General features: G+C 43.5%; 1 protein-coding gene and 1 non-coding gene across 2 annotated transcripts in view; one reads left to right on the forward strand and one right to left on the reverse strand.

The window, feature by feature from the left end:
• NAV2 (neuron navigator 2) overlaps nt 1–19730 on the reverse strand; it is a 769613-nt gene that overhangs the window by 528902 nt on the left and 220981 nt on the right. The window lies entirely within an intron of this gene.
• Nucleotides 8000–8106, forward strand: LOC135270258 (U6 spliceosomal RNA). Its single transcript, XR_010338425.1, has one exon. It is a non-coding gene; the product is annotated as a U6 spliceosomal RNA (small nuclear RNA).

The raw sequence follows: 19730 nt of genomic DNA on the forward strand, positions 1-19730 counted from the left end.
GGTTTGGAAATGTCTTTGTAGCTCCATTACTTACTTTCAGAAGAGTTCTTGGAATTTGGTACCCAAAGGAAATGCTCATCAGCCAGGAATCCACCCTTTCTTGAAGTCAGATGCTTTCAACCCAGACCATAAGAGTTTTCTATGAGGACTAAAAAGCCCTGATAAAATGAACTTTCAATGTTTTAGAGAAAAATGTAATGCCTCACAGAGAAATTCCCAAGCACCATATTCTTTTCCTGGGAAATCAATCTTGGTACAGGGCAGTCTTTTAGGCAGCCAGAAGCCCTTCATCTGGGCTTCAGTGATAACTGGCTGTGGCTCTCCAAGGGTGCATGCACAGTAACAACCACCTGGCAAAGAGAAATTAGCAAGTCATGGAAGCCACACTCCCAAGTTGGGTCAACAACGTGAGTCAGAGTGCCACAGAAATAAATATATCCCATTCATAGGGCTTTTGGTTTAACAGCTTTCAAAGTCATAAAGTCTGTATAAGGCCAGAAGACATACAATTGTCCAATTAGAGGTTTTATCTAGGAAAACACATATTTTATATATACATATATATATATAATTTCACTTTAGGTTCTGGGGTACATGTGCAGAACATGCAGGATTGTTGCATAGGTAATATATGGCAATGTGGTTTGCTGCCTCCTTCACCCGTCACCTATATCTCGCATTTCTCCCCATGTTATCCCTTCCCAAGCTCCCCACCCACTGCTGTCCCTCCCCTAGTCCCCTGCAACAGACCCCAGTGTGTGATGCTCCCCTCCCCGTGTCCACATGTTCTCATTGTTCAACACCTGCCTATGAGTGAGAACATGCGGTGTTTGATTTTCTGTTCTTGTGTCAGTTTGCTGAGAATGATGGTTTCCAGATTCATCCATGTCCCTACAAAGGACACGAACTCATCATTTTTTATGGCTATATAGTATTCCATGGTGTATATGTGCCACATTTTCCCTGTCCAGTCTATCATCGATGGGCATTTGGGTTGGTTTCAGGTCTTTGCTATTGTAAACAGTACATACGTGTTTACAAGCACCCGATAAATGTTAGTTGTTATTCCCCTCCTACATGACTTCAGTGTTTCTAAAACACCACAATGAACATATGTGTACATGTGTCTTTATCATGGAATGATTTATAATCCTTTGGATATATACCCAGTAATGGGATTGCTGGGTCAAATGGAATTTCTATTTCTAGGTCCCTGAGGAATCGCTACACTGTCCTCCACAATGGTTGAACTAATTTATACTCCCACCAACAGTGTAAAAGTGTTCCTATTTCTCCACATCCTCTCCAGCATCTGTTGTCTCCAGATTTTTTAATGATCACCATTCTAACTGGCATGAGGTGGTATCTCAATGTGGTTTTGATTTGCATTTCTCTAACAACCAGTGATGATTGAGCATTTTTCATATGTTTGTTGGCCTCATATATGTCTTCTTTTGAAAAGTGTTTATTCATATCCTTTGTGCACTTTTTGATGGGATTGTTTTTTTCTTGTAAACCTGTTTTAGTTCTTTGTAGATTCTGGATATTAGCCCTTTGTCAGATGGGTAGATTGCAAAAATTTTTTTCCCATTTCGTTGGTTGCTGGTTCACTCTAATGATTGTTTCTTTTGCTGTATAGAAGCTCTGGAGTTTAATTAGATTCCATTTGTCTATTTTGGCTTTTGTTGCCAATGCTTTTGGTGTTTTAGTCATGAAGTCCTTGCCCATGCCTATGTCCTGAATGGTGTTGCCTAGGTTTTCTTCTAGGGTTTTTATGGTATTAGGCCTTATGTTTAAGTCTTTAATCCACCTGGAGTTAATTTTAGTATAAGGTGTCAGGAAGGGATCCACTTTCTGCTTTCTGCACATGGCTAGCCAGGTATCCCCAAACCATTTATTAAACAGGGAATCCTTTCCCCATTGCTTGTTTTGGTCAGGTTTGTCAAAGATCAGATGGTTGTAGATGTGTGGCGTTGCCTCCAAGGCCTCTCTCACCATTCCTATTCAATATAGTGTTGGAAGTTCTAGCCAGAGCAATTAGGCAAGAAAAAGAAATAAAGGGTATTCAATTAGGAAAGGAGGAAGTCAGATTGTCTCTATTTGCAGATGACATGATTGTATATTTAGAAGACCCCATTGTCTCAGCCCCAAATCTCCTGAAACTAATAAGCAACTTCAGCAAAGTCTCAGGATACAAAAATCAATGTGCAAAAATCACAAGCATTCCTATACACCAATAATAGACAAACAGAGAGCCAAATCATGAATGAACTCCCATTCACAATTGCTACAAAGAGAATAAAATACCTAGGAATACAACTAACAAAGAATGTAAAGGACCTCTTCAAGGAGAACTACAAATCACTGCTCAAGGAAATAAGAAAGGACACAAACAGTTGGAGAAACATTCCATGCTCATGGTTAGGAAGAATCAATATTGTGAAAATGGCCATAATGCCCAAACTAATTTACAGATTCAATGGTATCCCCATCAAGCTACCTGTGACCCTCTTCACAGAACTGGAAAAAAACAGCTTAAACTTCATATGGAACCAAAAGAGAGCCCACATAACCAAGACAATCCTAAGCAAAAAAAAAAAACAAAGCTTGAGGCATCATGCTACCTGACTTCAAACTATACTACAAGGCTACAGTAATCAAAACAGCATAGTACTGGTAACAAAGTGAAAAACACAAATTTTCAAAGACACTGGTGCCCATGCCAGGATCATAGCTGGGCCAGTTTAATGTGCTGGGCCTCTGAGTTTTATAGTACTTTCCACTTAGGTGAGATAGGACAGAGTCCTTCTCAGAGCCTCCTGTCCCCAAGATGGGGTCCAAGAGAGGCCTAGAGATGCTCAAAGCCAACCATTCTCATGAGAATTCCAGAAAAGCAAGTCTATCTAGACCAGGTCATGTAGGAGGGGAATAACAACTAACATTTATCAGGTGATTGCTATTTACTCTTACTGGGTTCCAGGTCCTGTTCTAAATGTCTAACACATATCATTGCATTTAATCTTAGTTAGTGCCTTACAACAAAGTGTCTATTTCCTTCCTATCTTCCAGAAGAGAAAGCAAGGCTTGGAGAGGCAAATCAACATACTGAATATGACCTGGCTCAGTGAGTAGCAGGGCCAAGATTTCAACTTAGGTCTAGTGATTCTAAAACACTTCAATCTCTACCCTCAGTTGCCACCCGTGACTAAAGGGGCCCTTTCTCCCTCTCTGTCCAGCTACTTGAGCTGTTATGAAGGACAGATAGACAAAGACCAAGGAAGGGCTTTTCATTACCAGTGAGAACCAATGAGGGAAACCAGGCCCGGGAGAGAATCCCTAATATTAGCCAGAAACAGTGTTAAGCATTACCTACATTATCATGCTGAATTCTCATAACAGTCCTGCAAAATAGGTCTCAATATATCCATTTGACAATTGAGACAACTGAGGCTCAGAGAGGTTAAAAACTTTCCGAAGGCCACACAGCTCAGAAGTGGTAGAGAGTCTGCCTGAATAGACTCCTTGCTCAGAAATACTAGGTCAGGGGCTAAGCTTACCCACCGACGTACACATCATACAGCTTTTATTTTTTGGGAGAGATTTCTTTTTTGCCAAATTCTGGCTCTACTTGCACACATTCCATTGATAACTTCTCTGATAGTTCTGGATGTTGAAACTTCCACACACACGCATTTACTTTTAGGCCACTTACTAGCTGAGTAATCTTGGGTGTGTGACGTGTCCCTAAACCTCTCAGAGGGGTTTCTGCTCTCCTGGGACTCACCACTTAGACCAGAGGTAGCAAACTTTTCCTGTTGAAAGCCAGAAGGTAGATATTTTAGGCTTTGGGGCCATCCACTCTGCCTGGCAACTACTCAGCCTCACCCTGTAGTGCAAAAACAGCCATAGATAATGTATAGTCAATGCTGTGGCCAGATTTGGCATGTGAGCCTAAGTATGCAGACCCCTGACCTACATGGTCAATATATTTCACAAATAAGTGTTAAATAAGTACTACAAATGGGAGGTGTCACTGTACTCAGAGTATATACTAGGAGGAACTGACCTCCAGGGGATGGTGGCTGGACAATGTCACAATGTCACCACAGGGCAGGGCTGGGACTGGAGTCCAGGCATCCTGCTTTCCCACTGGGACTCACCCGCTACATGTGTGGCCTCCTTGGTCACCAGGGAATCTCCCAAGTTGATGTCCCTTCTAGAGGCTCAATGACATTGGGTTGTACTCAGAGAGCAGCCCGGGACATCTGCAACTACCTGGCTTAACCTCTGACTCGGGCCAAGAGCCTTCCACAAGCAAATCACTGGCTCTTTCTCTCCAGCAGGGCCTGGCTCACAGCACCTTCTGGAAAGCCGTTATGGCAGCTACAGCAGCACGCGCAGTGTTAATTTATGAAAATCTCAGCTTGTAAAAGCCCAACTTGCAGGCAGAGCGGAGGAGGCAGAAGCACTCTGCACTGGAGATGCATGAACTGCTATTTGCTTCTCTTGCAGCCACAAAAGGAAATGCTGGCGAGGGCTTCAGAGAAGGGGTGGTGGGGAGGGGATGCTGCTGGATTTAATAGCAGGAATACGAGTCATTTGTCTTATTGTAAAATAGATGTGTGTTTGGAAGCAGAAAATGCTCTGGATCCTTTCTTTCCTCCCCTTGCAGCCATGAAAAGCCTTGAGCAAAACAAAATGCTGCTGATTTTGAGTCTATTTTGGGCGCCTGTCGCTGATTGTCTGCTTCCGAGGCCTGTGCACATGCTGCCTTCTCAAAGAATGGTTTTAACAAATTGAAATGGAATGAATGAGCATCTTGCTTCTGCTTCGGCTGCCACCATCGGAGCAGAAAGCAGCCTCCAATGGTGGGGCCTGGCTCATGGTTCCTCAATTCTTCGCTCTCACCCCAGATGCCCGCCCAACCCACACCCCCATCCACACAGTGCTTGCTGGCACCCGAGTTAGGCTGCTCACCCCATGCCAGGAAGCTATTTACCAAAGGAAATAACTCCGATAAAGGAGCTAAAAATAGGCAGCAGTGATGGAAAACATTTTGTTGAGAGGTCTGTTGACAAGAGGGGAAATAGAGCTGTGAAAAAGATAGGTGGTGAAGGACACAGAGGGAGAAGTGGTTAGACTGCACATCTAAGGGGCCCAGGAGGGGCCAGGTCAGGGCCCAGAGGCCAGGTGGTTCACACAGATGGCTGCGCCCACGTGGCAGATCTTCCCTGTCAGTGGCTCCACCCTTGTGGCATTTCACCCAGTCTTAGCAAAGTGAAGGGGCGCCAGCTGACAGGTTCCTTCGCCAGGTGGGTATCTGAGGACAGGTATCGGAAAAGCAGCCCCATGAAGGAAGCAAATAGAGCGCTGATGGAGGCTGACCACACATTCGGCTTTCACCAGCTAGGCAACACACTGATGTTGGACAAACTGCTTTAACCTCTCTGAGCCTCAGTTTCCTCGTGTGATAAAGATACTGTTAGACCCATGTCATAGGGCTGTGGTGATAATCCATGCACACTGTTTTCCAAAACAGTGGTGTTATTCAGGTCATTCGGGCTTTTACAAACATGGATTAAGGGCTTTCTTTGTGCCAGTCACTTCCTGGTACCCAGGGATTCCTTGATGAAAAAAAAAATTCCTGCTGTAAGATACTTTAATTCCTTAGTGAACACAGTAGAGAAGGGGGAGCTGTCCTTAGAAATATATGACCAGCACCACTCACCCTAAGACAGCCGAATGGAAGGACTCCAGGTCACCTTCCCTGGGCCACAGACATATCTGTTCCATCCAATGTTGTGTGTCTGCTGTGCACTGTGTGGTCAAGAGGGAATGATGAGAACGGTTCAGGCTGCCCTTCTGAAGCACACAGACTGGGGGAGATGATAGGGAGGGAAAGATATGTTATTCATATGAAAAGGACCATAAGAGAGTTAGGTTTAAGAGCTCTCTTTGAGAGCAGCAGATCTTTGAAATTTCCAGGCACTGGAATGTGTAAGTTTTACAACAAGCTAAATATATACAAGCTAATCATATTCATATATTTGCATAAATTAATAAGCAGCAATTATATATTATAGCAATTTCTAAGTAATATCGCTAAATAACTATCTCAGTATATAAAAATAGCAACAATGGTTATTTCTGGGTGGTGGAATTATGGGTGATTTGTATTTCCCCCCACATTCTCTACAATTAGTATGCATTATTTTTGTAATAGAAAAACAAACAAATAAAACATGAGTAAGAATAGAGCTGTTTCAAAATACCCTGCAGATGGGAAATCTGTTCACTTGCCTTGGATTCAGCTAAGAGCCTCTCTATAACTTCAAGAACTATAAAAGTTTGAAGTAGCTTGAAACAGATTTTTGCATCAGAATCTGGCAAGGCTGCTCAGGCTCTGGCCAAATGGGTCTGATCCCTTTTACAATGGCCTCTAGGCTAGGAGCAAATTAAAAATAGGGAACACACCTTGTCCACAGCTATGAATCCCTTACCTCTTGTAGTACCTAGTACTGTGACCTTCAACACACATTCGCTGAATGAATGACTGAATGAATGAGATACTGAAGCCCATGCTAGGCCCTGGAGCTGCAGAGACAAATGACATGGATCCCTGGCCATCAGGAGCTCCCACTTTTGTAGAAACTCAGTCTCCACAACACAATATAGATGATCCAATACCTTAAAGGGCTTATGTGCAAGGAGAAACTAAAAGAATGGGGAAGAAAAGGTGAAATTCCCCAGGGGTGTCTGAGGAGGAGCTTGTATAGGGGGTAGAATCTAAGCATAGTCTGGAAAAATGAGTAGAGCTTCTCCTGTGGGTACAGAGACAAGGCAGGCAAAGGTGTGGAGAGGAGCAGGAGTGTGCACAGCAAGGAAGAGGCAGGAGCGAGGCTGGGGTCAGACATGGAGCACCTTGGATGGGAAACCAGTGGGTCTGACTGGCATTCTGGCTGCTGTAGGAGCCCACACAGGTTTAGAAGGAGAGCTGATGGGCTCCTTTATCATTGCACTGGCAAGAACAAGCAACTACTGCTTGTGCTAGATGCCAGCCTCACCCAGCATGCTTCCACCTGCCCATTAGGAGGGCAAGGCAATAGGACCAGTTTGGGGTTAATCACTGTGAAATCTAGTCTTCCACAAACAACCCCTCTAATTTAAACCAGCATCTGTGAGAAGGGCCAGCTTTGGCAGGGTCCTTGAGGAACGTGGACATGATTAACCTCTGCCAGTTGCAGCAAATTAACTGCAAAAAAACATCCTGGCAGCACCCAGGATCTTAAGTGCAGCCAACTCTTGAAGATGCAGTCTGATTGCTTTGCCTGGGCTGGAATTGCAAAGCTGTGGCTTTACCAGGCACTTCCCATTAGGAAGTACAGGGGCACTAGCTAAGCTCTATCCCTCCTCAGTACCTTTACCTGTGCCATTTCCTCAGCAGGAAACCCCTTCTCCCAGTTGAGTATGGTTGGCGTGTTCTGACCTTTCAAGTCCTGCTTCAAACGTTGTTTTCCTTGTGATGCCTTCCCTGACTCCCCATCTAAAGTGGCTTATCTAAAATGGCTTTGTTTTTCTCCCCACACTCACCACTTTCCATTCTACCATTCTATTTTCTACTTTTCAAAGGGTTTATGTTTTGCATGGTTGCTTGTTTCCTTTCTCTCTACCTAACTCTAACTGGACCTAATGCTCCACGGTAGCAGGAACTTTGTCTTGCTCATAGCTGTATTCACTATATCTGGCACTTAATAGGTGATCAATAAAAATAAATTGGATGGAAGGAAGGAAGTAAAGAAAGAAAAAAAGGAGGTTTCTAATACAATGGCTCCAGAATGGCCACCCCAGCACTTAGACCCACTGCCCTGGAAAGATGGCTCATTAGCCATGAGCCCACAGAAAACCTCCAGGCCAAGGCCAGGAGTGTTGAAGCCCCAGGGATAGCATAGGCCAGGAATCTGATGTTAAAGGAAGGATAAAGAACAAGAAAGGAATTAATGTGCTCGCTTTGGCAGCACGTATACTGAAATTGGAATGACACAGAGAAAATTAGCATGGCCCCTGCATAAGGATGACATGCAAATTCATGAAGCGTTCCATATTTTTACTATTCCAAACAATCCAAAAAGAGGGAATCCTTCCCAAATCATTTTGTGAGACCAACATCATCCTGATACCAAAACCAGGCAGAAACTCAACAAGAAAAGAAAACTTCAGGCCAAAATCTATGATGAACATAGATGCAAAAATCTTCAATAAAATACTGGCAAACTGATTGCAACAGCACGTCAAAAAGCTTATCCACCATGATCAAGTAGGCTTCATCCCAGGGATGCAAGGCTGGTTCAACATACACAAGTCTATAAATGTAATCCATCACATAAACAGAACCAAAGACAAAAACCACATGATTATCTCAATAGATACAGAGAAGGCCTTTGACAAAATTCAACAGCCTTTTATGCTAAAAACTATCAATAAACTAGGTATTGATGGAATGTATCTCAAAATAGTAAAAGCTATTTATGACAAACCCACAGCCAATATCATACTGAATGGGCAAAAACTGGAAGCATTCCCTTTAAACCTGGCACTAGATAAGGATGCCCTCTCTCACCACTCCTATTCAATATAGTATTGGAAGTTCTAGCCAGAGCAATCAGGCAAGAAAAAGAAATAAAGGGCATTCAATTAGGAAAAGAGGAAGTCAAATTGTCTCTATTTGCAGACAACAGGATTGTATATTTAGAAGACCCCATCGTCTCAGCCCAAAATCTCCTGAAACTGATAAGCAACTTCAGCAAAGTCTCAGGATACAAAGTCAATGTGCAGAAATCACAAGCATTCCTAAACACCAATAACAGACTTAAAGAGAGCCAAATCAAGAGTGAACTGCCATTCACAATTGCTACAAAGAGAATAAAATACCTAGGAATACAACTAACAAAGAATGTAAAGGACCTCTTCAAGGAGAACTACAAATCACTGCTCAAGGAAATAAGAAAGGACACAAACAGTTGGAGAAACATTCCATGCTCATGGTTAGGATGAATCAATATTGTGAAAATGGCCATAATGCCCAAACTAATTTACAGATTCAACACTATCCCCATCAAGCTACCAATGACCTTCTTCACAGAACTGGAAAAAAACAGCTTAAACTTCATATAGAACCAAAAGAGAGCCCACATAGCCAAGTCAATTCTAAGCAAAAAGAACAAAGCTAGAGGCATCACACTACCTGACTTCAAACTAACTACAAGGCTACAGTAATAAAAACAGCATGGTATTGGTACCAAAACAGAGATATAGACTAATGGAACAGAACAGAGTCCTTGGAGGCAACGCCACACATCTACAACCATCTGATCTTTGACAAACCTGACCAAAACAAGCAATGGGGAAAGGATTCCCTGTTTAATAAATGGTTTTGGGATAACTGGCTATCCATGTGCAGAAAGCAGAAACTGGACCCCTTCTTGACACCTTATACTAAAATTAACTCCAGATGGATTAAAGACTTAAACATAAGACCTAACACCATAAAAACCCTAGAAGAAAATCTAGGCAAAACCATTCAGGACATAGGCATAGGCAAGGGCTTCATGACTAAAACACCAAAAGCATTGGCAACAAAAGCCAAAATAGACAAATGGGACCTAATCAAACTCCACAGCTTCTGCACAGCAAAAGAAACAGTCATTAGAGTGAATCGGCAACCAACAGAATGGGAAAAAATTTTTGCAATCTACCCATCTGACAAAGGGCTAATATCCAGAATCTACAAAGAACTAAAACAGATTTACAAGAAAAAAACAAACAAGCCCATTCAAAAGTGGGCGAAGGATATGAATAGACACTTTACAAAAGAAGACATATATGAGGCCAACAAACATATGAAAAAATGCTCATCATCACTGGTCGTTAGAGAAATGCAAATCAAAACCACATTGAGATACCACCTCATGCCAGTTAGAATGGAGATCATTAAAAAATCTGGAGACAACAGATGCTGGAGAGGATGTGGAGAAATAGGAACACTTTTACACTGTTGGTGGGAGTGTAAATTAGTTCAACCATTGTGGAAGACAGTGTGGCGATTCCTCAAGGACCTAGAAATAGAAATTCCATTTGACCCAGCAATCCCATTACTAGGTATATATCCAAAGGATTATAAATCATTCTATTATAAGGACACATGCACACGAATGTTCACTGTGGCACTGTTTACAATAGCAAAGACTTGGAACCAACCCAAATGCCCATCAATGATAGACTGGATGGGGAAAATGTGGCACATATACACCATGGAATACTATGCAGCCATAAAAAATGATGAGTTCATGTCCTTTGTAGGGACATGGATGAATCTGGAAACCATCATTCTCAGCAAACTGACACAAGAACAGAAAATCAAACACCGCATGTTCTCAATCGTAGGCGGGTGTTGAACAATGAGAACACATGGACACAGGGAGGGGAGCATCACACACTGGGGTTTGTGGGAGGGAAATAGGGGAGAGACAGTGGGGGGTTGGGAACTGGGGAGAGATAACATGGGGAGAAATGCCAGATATAGGTGATGGGGAGGAAGGCAGCAAACCACATTGCCATGTGTGTACCTATGCAACAATCTTACATGTTCTTCACATGTACCCCAAAACCTAAAACACAATTAAAAAAAAAAGAAAGAGAATTAACATTAATTGAGTGCCAGGTCTGTGGCTACTGAATGAAACTCCTCATTTTACAGATGTGGGGGGTTGTAGCTAACAATAAATAATAATAAATATAAAATATCTAACATTTATTTTTGCATCTGGGCTAATCACATTGCATATATTTTCCCAACAAGTTTGGGAGGTAAGCATGATTACTGCTGACATTTTGTAAGCAGGGGGAACTAGGAATACTCAGTAACTTTCTCGGTTTTATCCAACTAGCTAGTGGCAAAGCCAGGATCAGAACTAGAGTCTTTGCAACTCTTGTCCAACATCCTCTTTTGATAGAAAACGCCCTTCACACTATCATGATGGCTGGTTTGGTCCTGCCCTACAGGCAGCTCTCCAGGGAAGTTGCTGGAAGGAGTCCTGCCCCAGGTCATGGTTCTAGGCAGACATTTCAGACAATCCCCAGTCATCCACCAGCTGCTCAGCAGGCCAGTTAATTAGCCTGCCACCCCCAAGTGCTGAAAGCACTCAGGCCGCCTGACACAGCACACTTGCCAAGAGACGCCCACAGACATAGGCAGGTGAGGAGGGATGGGCCTTCTAGCCCTGCAAAGCAGCCAGCTCAGAAACCACCCAGGGAGGCCTCCCTGACAGGCTGGGTACAGGGGAGGGCACAGGCAGCGCTTTCTGTCCAGGACAAGAAAGCACAGTCCTCAGGCTCTGCCACCTATAAGCTGGTGACCAGATAAGTTTCTTAACCTCTCTAAGCCCTAGCTTTCCCATCCATAAGGCTTCTGTGAAGGTGAAGTGAAATGGCATATGTCAGTCACTGCCCACGGCTGGCACAGGGTAGCTAGCAGCTCGGTGAAGCTCAGCTGTACCAGGTGAATTCTAAAATCAGAACCCGCCAGGATATCCTCCTTCCCACCTACATACTCACACATGCAACAGTCACTGAGTCATACTATGTGCTTGGCTGTGTGCTGAGCACTGGAGAAAATGCCACAAACAAAATGGTCAAAATCCCTGACCTCAAAGACCTTCCAGTTGGGAGTGAGTAACCAACAAAATAAATACTATGGTATGTCAGACAAGGTGCCGAGAAGAAAAAGGTAGATCTGAGAAGATAGGCATGACGTGTAGGGGCAAGGTAGCTGAGATTTTGAGCAGGTGCCTAGGGATGGGCTCACTGAGAAGATAACTTCTGAGAAAAGAAGTGCAGGAAGTAATGAAGATAGCCACACAGACTTCTGGGTGGGGTGGAAGGTAAGAATGTCCCAGGCAAAGGAAACAGCAAGCTCATGTCTTCAAGCTAGAAGAGTTCCTGCCGAGCCAAGACAGAGTCCTCACATGATTTCAAAGACAAAGCGTTTCCCAAACAAGAGGTTAATGAGAAAATTAGATTTTGTAAAAGCAATTTGTGGCCAGTTTTTCAGAAGGCGTGATGTTGACCCTGTTGGTTCTGTGGTCTGTTGTTTCTGGCAAGTGGTCCTTGGCAAACTTCAGCATATTCATATAGGTTTCCCCAGGTAATTATACTAATTAAGATCAGCAATAGGAATTATAATCACTGTCGTTTCTCAAGCCCCTACCATGTGCTGGGCACAATTCTGGAAGCTTTTATATACACCATTATGATTCCCACCTTACAGATGAAGAAAACAAGGCAAAGAGAGATTAAGCCTTTCAACCAAAGTCATGCAGCTCATCAGTGGGAGAGTGGAGTTCAAACTCAGAAAGACTGGTTCTGGCATCTATATGTTGACCACCATGTAACTACCTTAAAATCATGGAAGTGATTATTGTTATTAACAAGATGGGGTTGCCCTGGGTGGTCCAAGCTTTCTTGCTCTTCCCACAAAGCTATGCTGTTCCCCAAAATGAACACTCCAGAGCTTCCTGTTTAATCTTTTGCACTGGGTCAAGTCCTTTTGTCAAGATACAAAATATTAAAGCAAAAAGGTTGTAAATAGAGTACTACAGCAAAGAGGTGACCAAAATTCCAAAATCTATTGCAGACAAGGGTGGTTGAGCAAGGAATATGGCAAGTTGATGCCACATCCCCATCAGCTCAAGTTTCCCAATCTGCCAAATAAAAAGGGATGGAAGGCTTTAAGACCTCTATCAGTCCATGATCTTAGAGTTCAGAGACAATGACCCTGGAACCTGACCTAAGCCATGGAGCAGGAGTGATGTCAGGAGTGATCAACTGACACCCAGAAGGCAGCAGCCTGGGTGAGCTGGTTGTGTGTCTGCCAGTGTTGTCCTGTGGTCCTGCCCCACAGGAATGGGTTTACATTCTAGTGAGGAGGGGCAGATGGTTCTACCTGCCAGTCTACTCATCCGCAGGATGTTTCTAACACAGTGAGTGCTTAGAGAGTTGGGAAAGACCAAACCTGCTGCAGTCTCTCCTTTCCTCCTTCATTCTTCCATCTCTGCACTTCCTGTTTTAGGAGCTCCTAATATATCTTATCATTCAACCTTTGGGCAAAGCCGATTTCCAGTGGGAAGAGGATATAATCATAATAAGTAATAGTAAAGCCGCTATTTACTGACTGCTTTTCTGAGCTACGTGGTTTTTTTAAATGAAAGTAAAATTGACATAAAATTAAACTTATTTATTTATTTATTTATTTGAGACAGAGTCTTACTCTGTTGCCAGGCTGGAGTGCAGTGGCATGATCTCAGCTCACTGCAACCTCCGCCTCCCAGGTTCAAGCGATTCTCCTGCCTCAGCCTCCCGAGTAGCTGGGATTACAGGCACCTGCCACCACATCTGGCTAAATCTTATATTTTTAGTAGAGACCAGGTTTCACCATGTGGCCAGGCTGGTGTTGAACTCCTGTCGTCACCTTGGCCTCCCAAAGTGCTGGGATTACAGGCGTGAGCCACTGTACCCAGCTGAAAATTAACCATTTTACAAGTGTACAATTCAGTGACATTTAATACTTTCATAATGCTGCATAGCCATCTCTTCTATGTGGTTCCAAGACATTTTCATCATCCCGAAAGGAACCTCTGTGTCCATTAAGGAGTCACTTGCCATTCTTGCCCTCTCCTTTGCCCCTGGCAACAACTAACCTACTTTTATCTCATGGATTTGCCTATTCTGGATATTTCATAGAAATGAATAGTATCATATATGACCTTGTGTCTGGCTTCTTTCACTTAGCATAATGTTTTCAGAATTCATCCATGTTGTGGCATTTATCAGCACTTCACTTCTTTTTATTGCTGAATAATGTTCCCTTGTATAGATATATCACACTTTGTTTATCCATTAATCAGTTGATAGACATTTGAGTTGTTTCTACTTTTTGGCTATAATGAACACTGCTGCTATGAACATTCATGCCCATATTTTTTAAACACTTGTTTTCAATTCTTTTTGGTGTACTCCTAGAAGTAAAATTCCTGGGTCATATGGTCATTCTATGTTTAACTTTTTGAGATGCCATCAACTGTTTTCTGCAGTGGCTGCACCATTTTACATTCCCACCAGCATTATAGGAAGGTTCCAATTTCTCTCTATCCTCAGAAACACTTGTTATTTTCAATTTGTTAAAAATTGTAGCCATCCTAGTGTATGTGAAGTGATATTTTATGGTGGTTTTGACTTGCTTTTCCCTAATACGCTAATGAAGTTAAGCATGTTTCCATGTGTTTCTGGGCTATTTTTATTTCTTCCTTGGAGAAGTGTCTATTCAAGCCCTTTGCTCACTTTTTGACTGGTTTATTTATTTTAATCAGCTCTTTTTTTTTAATCATTGAGCTCTTTATGTATTCTGAATATTAGACTTGTCAGACTTATGATTTATAAATATTTATCATCTACAAATGATAGTCTGAAAAGTTTTTTAATTTTGATGTAGTCCAACTTATCCATTTTTACTTCTGTTGCTTGTGGTTTTGATTTCATATCTAACAATCCATTGCCAAATCCAAGGTCATAAAGATTTACCCCTAGGTTTTATCCTACAAATTTTGTGTTAAGTGACATCCTCTGGGTGAGTTCCATCATCATCACCATTCCCATCTTAGAGACTGAGGATCAGGGCGTTTAAGTTACCTGCCTAATGACACACAGCCAGGCAGAGCAGAGGCAGGGTTTGAATATGTGTCTTCAGCTCTGGAGCCCAAGATGCCTATTATTCAGCCACTCAGATCTACCTCCTATTGCCCCTTATACCCTCATCTCCAACAATATAGGTAGCGATTCCACAAACAAAATGCTGGCCCCAAAGTATAGCCACAAGGAGTAATTCTGCTGCCTGAGAGGAAGCCTCAGGTGACAACACCCACCTGGTTGAATCCAAGAGGGAAAGTCATCTTTACCTCTCAAAATTTAGCTTTAGTAGACTTTGTTATTGTGCTTTTCTGTTTTCCTTCCTTATAAAGCAGTAACTCTGGGTCAGTGGGGCAACCTCCATGAGCCAGTTCATCTCATCACTCCCCATCCTGGGTGGTTAGGGGCTGTTCTCCTCCCTAGGGAGGATCACATTGTAATCAGTTCCTGATAATGCAGCTCATTCCCCAGAGTAGGGGGTAGATGTAGCCCTTTGCATCCTGATTCCTTGCCTTGAAGTTAACAGCAGATCTTCATTTACTGAGGTCTATTATGTACTAAGCTCTGTGCTGCAGGGGCCACAGAAATAAGTTTTTCAAGTAGCTCCCAGGCCACTGAGAAGAGAGAGGAATAGCTGCCATAGTCTGAGGCAGAAGGCAGAATGGGATAGACAGAGATGGATATTAGGAATTGAATGTGGGAATATTCATTTATTCACTAAAAAAATTTTTTTATGGGTTTTTCTTATGTGCTAGGTACTCTGTTAGATCTTGGGGATAAAACGGTGAAAAGACAGACAAGATCCTTTGCCCTCATGGGGTTTACACTCTAGTGAGGAAGAGAGACAATAGATAAGGAATCCATTTGAGATGGGATCAAGAAGAGACTGCATTTGAGCTGGGCCCTGCAAAATGGGTAAGATGTTAATGCATTGACAAGGAAGGGAAGGACATTCCAGACTAAGAGAAATGCATGAACAAGGGCAGGGAGGGATGCAGCTCCTCGACATCTTGCAGGTGTACTTGCTAATTTATTTATTATTTAAAACTTTTTTCTTTGACTATAAACACTTTATTTTTATAAAATTTAGAAAGTACAGACCAAGAAGAAAAATTATCTGTCATTCCCTCTCCCAGGATAATAAATTTCATGACCATGCAGAAGCTGAATCCATTTGACTTCTCTGAACCGCTGGGCCCAAGCATGCTGTTCTCAGCACCTGAAAAGCATATGCTGGGTGAGACAGAGCTTTGCTTTCTTCCAGTGCTGCCTGTCACAGAGATGCTTAGGAGAGCCAAGGCAGTGCATCTGAAATGAAAGCTAATGACTTTGGCCCAACAACTCCTAATCAGATCCACTTAGACTAGAATTAGAGACCTCACCTTTGCATTTCCAGAGTGTGGCCAACATGAGTGGGGAGGTGACGTCAGCAACACAGAACAGGATTCTGAGACCTGGCTCAGCCTCATGTAACTAAGACCTTGGGCAAGTGCTCACCATCTTTGCTCCCTTTCCTTCACTGGGGGACTCAAGAACAGAGACTAGACCAACCTGGGAGGTATTTTCAAAAGAAATCAATGAGATCAAGTCTGTGAAGTGCTTAGCGGGGTCTGACACAGTGTTCAAGGAGAGAGCCTCTTATGCTCTGGACTTATGGGTCAAGTTGGCTATTGACACTGTAAAGGTCCATCTGTACAACTCAGGCATCCAGGACTCACAATCACAATCCAGAATTGGGCTCCAGACACACCCTCACCTTTAACTATGCCTGCTCCAGGTCCTTCCTCGAGTCCTCTCCCAGGCTTCACACTAACTCTGCAGCCCAAGTCTCTCATGTCTAGAGCTTCTCTCGGGGTCATGGTACTGGAGCTCATTTCTACTGAAACTATTTTTACTGGGCATCCTTGTCTCAGCCTAGAGATCTCTGAGCTCTCAAAGACAGCCCTGTGGCCTCCTAGGCTTCACAGAGTGATGCCCAAAGGAAGAATGTGACTGTGACTTGTGCCAAAACATGAAGAAGAATGTGCCAGGCCAAGAACAACAGGGGCAAATGGGCATGGGTGCTGGTTCTCTGACTTGCTCGTTCACATTTCATCCATTCAACACGTACCAAGCACCTACTCTGAGCCAGGCACTGCATCATTTGGAACATCACAGCTGTGAGCAGGCACCTGCCCTCAGAGTGTGCACAGCCAGGGGGAGAGAGAGGGTGAAATACGAAGTTACACTACAGTGTGATCAGTGTTAGGATGGGGGGTGGTATACAGAGCCCCTAGCTGGGCATGAGGCAGTGTGTGTGCAGCCTGAGGAGAAGGTCAGTGATGGGAAACCCCTGAGAAGGGGTAAGTTTAAGCTGAGCATGACTGCGAGTAGGTTCCTGGAGGATTTTCTTTTTGAAAGAGAAGGTAAAGTGAGGAAATGAGTTCCAGACTACAGAATAGTCTGTGAAAAAGTCCAAAGACAAGAAAGGGTGTGTTCTGTCTGAGGGACTGAATTAAGCTCCATGGCTGGAGGTTCAAGGGCCATAGTGAGATGTCTGAGGGCTGAGGCTGGGGACAAAGGTGGGCCTGGCTCACCAAGGGTCTTAGAGCTACAGTGCAATTTTTAAGCTCACAAACCAGGGAGGCAGAAAGCCTAGAATTAATGCCCTCCTCAGTCACTTACTAGATGTGTGACCTGGAGCAAATCACTCAACATCTCTGGGCAGTGCTGATGGGAAAAGAGAGAAGGGAATAAATGTGAGAATGTTATAGAAATAGATCTGCAAGATGACTTCAGGGAGCCATATACATTGGTCTAAACGTTGCATGGAAAGCCTCAGCTTTGCTCTCTAGTGGGTGGGTCTTCTCCTGGGATCACCACTTAGGACGCAATCTACACTTCCCCTCCACATCCCTGGCCTCCAGTCCTCAACCAGTGTGGATCACTGGCCAGCCTTTCTTCCTTTGGCTTCAAGAAGTCCACAGTCAGAAGTGAAAAGAACCAGTTGCACCCTGTCATCCTGTCCCCGGCAATAGCTGGATGTTCAAGAGAGGAGAAAAAGAAGTATCTATGAAGCTGTCAACAGGGAACTTCTGGAACATGGTGGAGACAGAAATATTTACTTTGCAGGGATAAATATTACAGAAACAGCCCTCCATCATCCAGTCTTTTGTCTAATGTAGATTTCTCGTTTCAGGAAGGTGTCCTCATTGCCTGCAAAAGTGACAGCTGCAGAAAGTGTAGGCCTTTCTCAGAAAACGAATAAATGCAAACAAATAAACATAATATATGGAAGATTCCGTCTTACAGGCAGTGGTGAAAATACATGGATTTGAGTTAGGCCTTTGTGGGTGTGTCTTTCAGATCCTTGGTAAACACAGGCCAGTTATCATGCCTCTCCAGACCTTCGTTTGCCTGGATGCTGGACAGAGCATAAATGTCTTTATGATATGGCTGTAAGGATGGAGTGTGCACAGGATAATGTCTGGTGTTTCATAAATGTGGATTCTCTGTCTCATACTCATCTTTCTCTCTACAGCATGAACTTTACACATAACCAGCAGTTCTGAAACATCTGAATCCACGAGCAGCACCAACCACCTGCCTGAGCTCCCTGTCTGTCAGGCACAGAGGTGACTGACAAAATGACACAAAGAATCTCAGTAACTGAGCCAAATAGCGTTCACAAAACTTCTCAAGTTTATGGATCACCTTGAACTTAAAGGTGGAATTTAGCCATGGTATCCTTTTGACTCAGAGAGATCTTTACATACTGGAGGTTATTTGCTTGCCTGTAACAACTGTACATTAAAATGACCATCTTGGGCAGGGCATAGGGGTTCACGCCTGTAATCCCAGCACGCTGGGAGGCCAAGGCAGATGGATCGCTTGAGACTAGAAGTTTGAGACCAGCCTGGGCAACATGATGAAACCCTATTCTTAAAAAAACACAAAAATTAGCCAGGTGTGGTGACATGCACCTGTAGTCCCAGCTCCTCAGAAGGCCGAAAAGTGGGAGGATTGCTTGAGCCCCGGAGGTTGAAGCTGCAGTGAGCTGTGACGGTGCCACTGCACTCCAGCTTGAGTGACAGAGTGAGATCCTGTCTCAAAAAAAAAAAACAAAACTCCTTGGCTAGCTTTTCATGCTGCAGCCCAGTGTCCTGCGGTCTATCTTAAAGCAGCATCCATAGGCTGCTGACATTACAATTTGCCGGTGCAAATGAGAGCAAGCCCAGAGCTCCAGAGGAGAAACACGACGTCGCAGTTCTTTTCCTCCAGCTGCCATTGGGTGCCAGGCCACATCGAGCATTTCGTCTTTAGATGGCGTGACAGCCGGGAGGAAAATTGACATGTCTGCACAGTGTTGTGTACATTGCATGACAGTGTCTTTGAAAAGCACATCTCACTGGGTGCACACATGTTTGCACACAAACATGGTTTATTTTAACGGTGTATTCAAAGCAGGGAGTGGGCTATGGCAGTCATTTTACTGGCATTAATTTCTGTGGGAAAAAAAGGAAGGCTGTCAATTTATCCATGTAGTAAAATCAATGAAATTTGAGCTTATTCCAGATAACTATGAAAGGGGTGGTTAAGGGAGCAAGCAGTGATGAATGCAGCCCTTTCTCAGGTGTCTTGACTCCTGGGCTCCTACGAGCAGAGCCTAGCAAGGAACTGGTGTTTTCAAGACTGCTAATTACAAGCAAATCTCAAATTCGGAACGTGATCAAGCCGCCACCAAAGCTTTCGACAAAGGACTCTCGAATGAAGAGGGAGGAGGGGACTTCTAATTGTGGAACAAATGGGAAGTTGAATGATTTGAAAGATTAGGGAAATAGAAGAGTACTTCTAAGGGTTTCGAGGCAGTGTGGGGTAGGAAGAAAAGCACGGGCTTTGGCCTCAGCCATTGGGCTTTACAGATTTGGTTGCTGTCGGAGTAAACGAATGTGAAAGGATAGCCACGGGGCCCAGCAATACACTGGGCACATACTAGGTGGCCAGTGCCATTATTA

The sequence above is a fragment of the Aotus nancymaae genome, unplaced genomic scaffold (genome assembly GCF_030222135.1).
Source record: "Aotus nancymaae isolate 86718 unplaced genomic scaffold, 86718_ANA_hifiasm-v0.15.2.pri h1tg000059l, whole genome shotgun sequence".
NCBI lineage: Eukaryota > Metazoa > Chordata > Mammalia > Primates > Aotidae > Aotus > Aotus nancymaae.